The following is a 5,321-nucleotide window of genomic DNA, read 5'->3' as shown; positions in this document are numbered from 1 at the left end:
AAGTCAGGAAACAACAGGTGCTGGAGAGGATGTGGAGAAATAGGAACACTTTTACACTGTTGGTGGGATTGTAAACTAGTTCAGCCATTGTGGAAAACAGTATGGCGATTCCTCAAGGATCCAGAACTAGAAATACCATATGACCCAGCCATCGCATTACTGGGTATATACCCAAAGGATTATAAATCATGCTGCTATAAAGACACATGCACTTGTATGTTTATTGCGGCAGTATATACAACACCAAAGACTTGGAATCAACCCAAATGTCCATCAGTGATAGACTGGATTAAGAAAATGTGGCACATATACACCATGGAATACTATGCATCCATAAAACAGGATGAGTTCCTGTCCTTTGTAGGGATACGGATGCAGCTGGAAACCATCATTCTCAGCAAAGTATCACAAGAACAGAAAACCAAACACTGCATGTTCTCACTCATAGGAGGGAACTGAACAATGAGATCACTTGGATATGGGAAGGGGAACATCACACACCGGGGCCTATTATGTGGAAGGGGGAGGCTTGAGGGGGGAGGGATGGCATTGGGAGTTATACCTGATGTAAATGATGAGTTGATGGGTGCTGACGAGTTGATGGGTGTAGCACACCAACATGGCACATGTATACATATGTAACAGACCTGCATATTGTGCACATGTACCCTAGAACTTAAAGTATAACAAGGTAATAATGAGCTCACTTGGGACAGGTACCGAGCTAATGCCCCAACCATTCTCTGTGACCAGTCACACTCTATGATTGTAAGTTTTCTGGTTCAGTTCAACTTATAAATGAAAGTCGAATTATATGGTAATAATGATTTTCAACATGAAGAGTTATTTTCCCTTCTAAGAATAGAGAAATAACTCCGTAATTTCTCAGGCTGAATTAGATCTATAGATAAAATGAAATATCTAAAGGACGAAACTGTTAGTACAAACTGGTTTTACAAAGTACTAAGAACATAGTAAAAATGAGTTTCAAATTTATTATACTCAGATGAATGTGGCATCATTTTCCCAGTACTGTTTTAACAATTCTTCATTGACTTACTAGGTGTATAGCTCACAAAATAATTTACTGCCATTATGGCTTAAAAGTCCTGAAAACATGATGGATTATTGCCAAAGTCCTTGACTTCCCCATGATTTTTATGACCTCAGAAATCAGGGTTAACCAGAAATTAATTAAATTTGAGAAGAAACAGGGAAAAAATGAAAGAAATATCTCTATTACAGGGCCACATCTTCAATAAAAATGTTCTCCTTCACAAAAGAGATACATTTTTTCTCTCAATTTTCTCTTTCATTATTATCTCAATTCATTTTACAAATAACTATTGATCTCTTCATAAGACATTCTGGATAATGTCCTGAGACTAAAGATTCAATAAAGAAAAAAGCAGATGTTTCCCACAGTACTACATTGAGTGCTAAGAAGTACAGAGAGTGCTAACAATAATCAGGGGACTTGACCGAATACTGAATAAATATTCATGCAGGATCACCATTTGAATTAATGTTTGAATGATGAACAGGAATTAATTTGGAGAGGAGGTAAGAAAAGAACATTCCATGTAGAAAGAGCGGAATGTCTCTTGCATTAAAAATAAAGAACTAAAAAGATCTTGTTGAGTGGCAGTAATTAAAAGATTAGTATGGTTAGAGATCAGAAATTAAAGAGGAGAATTGAGTGAGGTTAAGACTTCAAGTACAGGGTTACAGGTCCTGTTAAAAATGTTGGCTTTTTATCCTAAGGTAAGCGGTAGTGATCTTCTGATTTGAAAAGATCACTCGGATTCCATGGTAGATAATGGAATGGTTGGAGAAAGGACTGAAGTGGATACTGATGATGCAGTCAACTCCTCAATAATCAGCATAACTGCATGTAAGCTATTCTAAAAGTTAAAATTTCAACTAATAGATATGCTTCATGTTTTATTCTCTGAGAAAAGCCCTGTAACCTCTTGTACAAATACATTCCCTTGCACAAAAACTGATATCCCATTATAAAACCCCTTTCAAATATCCTTTTTGAAGCTTGCTAGCTTATGTCTCTAATGTTTATCTTGTCTATCCTGGTTGGGATAAAGATACATGTGTACCACTACCTGTGTATCAAGGGAACTCTCCTCTACACCTCTGCTAACCACTAAAAATTCTTAAAGTGGCTGTCTGGCTACTGTCTTATAAAAATGAAAGAATGTAATTCTGACATGTTAAGAAACTAATATGAAGTGGTCCCAACCCCTGGCTTGTGGTTACATTCTTTGCTTACATTCTGCATTGCATTTGTTATAAACAATAAAGTCTGGCTTTAAATTAGGTGTCGGTAGTCTTTTCACCATATGGCTGGAGGTAAAACAGGAGATTTTTGTCATTTATGGAAAGGATTACTAGATAGTAGAAGTAGAAAGAGAAAAGAACATAGTGAAGTAATAGTTAGAAGGCAACAATCTAAAGTATTCAGTGCTTGATTTGTTCTGGGAAACGTAAGAGAAGAGGGTTTCAAACGTTAGCCCCAAATTTCTGAACTGCAGGACTGAATAAATGGTAATACTAGTTCCTGAGTTTGGGAGTACTTATAAAAACAGGAGCCAACCATGCTAAGAACTGAGTTAAGAGCATTCCAAAAAAGTGCAGAAACACATACAAAAGTCCACAACATAAAATAAAATACATGGCATGTTCAGTAAAATGATGAAAGACCATAATACCTAAGGCTATGGGATTCTCAAGGGAAAAGAATAGAACTGAAGCTGGAGAGCTAGGTTCATATCTGATAAGATGTGGATTTGTAGGCTACCATCAGTAGTTAGAATTATTCTGAATGCAATAAAAATTTCAAAGTTTTAAGAATTAACATTTTAATTGGATTTAAATTATATGAATATAATGTTGTGGTCTTTAGTAAAATGAAGGGACAGAGTGAAATAATGGAAATAGGAGAACAGTTGTAGGGTCGTTTTAGAATGCAGGGAAGAGATAATTGTGACCTGGATAAAGGCATGACAGAGGATACAAAAGAAGTGCAATATAACAAGAAATATTTTGAAGATACAATTAATAGTTCATGCTAAGGTTTATATGAAGAGATAATGTTGTTGAGCTAAAGAGAAAGAAGTTAGAAAATATCCTATGTTTCTAAGCAGTAAGAAAATAATGTAGTAAAAGTTTTATGCAAAGGAAAAAGTGAAGGTTCCATTTTGGATATGTTAATTGTGAGATGTCTGTGGAACATGGAAGTGGTGATAACAAGCATCTGATGGAAATCCGAGGCTGAAGTCCAAGTTCTGAATTGAAGATACCTAGGTTTCCACAGAAAATATTTGCTTAAAATCGACGGAATTGTTTCCAATCACCTAGAGAAGAGAAGATAGAGAAAGAAGATAAATAGATGAAAGTTAGGACTTAGGTGGAACAGAATAAGATGATCCAGTTAAAAAACAAAAACAAACAAACCAAAAAAACCTGAAAAAGAGTAATCAGTGAGACAGAAGGAAATCAGGAGACTAGAAAAACAGGACTAGAGGAAGATAGAAAGAGAAAGTGACCCACCATCTTGAATACTGGTGTGAAATGGTTTAAGGTGAGGATAGAGAAAAATATTGGACTGGTAACATAAATGTCATTGATGATGATGTCAAGATCAGATTGAATGAAGTAACAATGGTGAAAACTGGACAGTAGAGACATGAATAATGATGGAGGAAGAGGATGTGCAGAGAGTGTGATAAAAAGAGGTATTTAATTAGGAGAGGGAGCAAGGAAATGAGCAAAGAAATATACACCGAAGAATATCTGAGGGCGGCCATGATGTTTTTAGTTGGAAGACTGTAATACATGTAATCTAGGATGACTAATGCAGAAGAAAGGGAAAGACTGCTAAATCAAAAGAGGAAGGATAATCCAAAGTCCTCCAAAAGATAAAAATGGAATGGTATCATTAACATAAGCAGAGAAAATGGCCTTTCTTAGAATGAGGTGTACTTTCTTCATTATAATAGGAGAAAAACAGGAAAATCCTAGGGGAAAATGCAGGACAAGCTCTCCAAGTGGCCTTGGACCAACCCAGGTTTTCCCCTTCTCTCACTTGTGCTTCTCAAAAATAGCTGCAGAATGAGCTGGGAATGCAACATCCTGAGATAAGGCTCAGACTCTCTTACTGTGTCTCTTAGAACAGCTTTCTCTTGAGTGCTTTAGCCCAGTGATCATGTGATGCCTGGGTTATAAAATACAGGGCAGGCTTCATTCAAGGGTTCCTCAGCTGTGGTACAAATAGGGCAGGTGCAAATGAGACTTCACCACTCTGGGCAAACTGTGTGAGTCTTGGGAAGCCGGCTCCTCATGAACCCCAGGCTGCTGTGTCCCTTGATGCCTATCTGTAAGCAATAAACCTGCTTCATGCAACTTTTTGTGTGTATGTTCTAAATCACTGGAAATCCATATAGTAGAAACTGCAGTCCAAGATGCAGTGAGCCAAAGTGGTACCAATGCATAGTGAATCTGCTTTGTGGCAGGAACACTTTACAGGTGAAAAGAATAGATAGTTTGTGAGTTGTGGCCTCTATGCTCTCATTTAAGTGTAAACAAAACAACTGAGAGTTATAAGGAAACCTAGATGAGAGCCCTAATGAATTCCATATTTAAAGTCAAGATGAAGAAGAATGAATAGGTAGAGAATTGGGAAGAAAACCCAGACTACAAGGTGTCGTGAAAACCCTAAGTAAATATCCATATTGTAGAATAAGAAAAAGAACAAAAAGTCATAAACACCAAGTCTGAGCAGTGAGAAAAAAAATGAAAAAGAAGAAAGAATATAAAGTAGGAGAAGATTCCAGCGAGCTCAATAGAATTAAGAACTGTAGATTGTATAATTTAGGTTTCTTCTATTGTTTAACGTTATTAACATGAAAAGTACTTGCATATTATAAAAACCATACAACCGGGCTAATTTTGCATGGGAATCAACATTAAACCAGCAATTCCTAATTAACTGATGAAAGCACTCTTTGGAAGAATTACAGAATGACAGAAATTAAACGTACACAGCTGGATAAGTGATGCTAATGACAACAAACATATTGGTTAAGATGCTTTTCTTAGTTCATATGTTAAATGAGTTAAAGTCAGTCTTCTGAAGCATAATGATGTGCTGACTGTAACTATCTTATAATTATTCGATAATTAAGTGGGATTTTCATATTATTGAGTTTTTTTCTGAATTTTTCAAGTTGATTACTAATTGGAGCTTTGACTAAAAATTAATGAAATATAAATATTACTGTATATGTAAGAAAAGAAACACACTTGGC

The sequence above is a fragment of the Mandrillus leucophaeus genome, unplaced genomic scaffold (genome assembly GCF_000951045.1).
Source record: "Mandrillus leucophaeus isolate KB7577 unplaced genomic scaffold, Mleu.le_1.0 Scaffold1012, whole genome shotgun sequence".
NCBI classification, from domain to species: Eukaryota; Metazoa; Chordata; class Mammalia; order Primates; family Cercopithecidae; genus Mandrillus; species Mandrillus leucophaeus.
The sequence above is the reverse complement of the archived record's forward strand: the minus strand, read 5'-3'. Positions refer to the sequence as shown.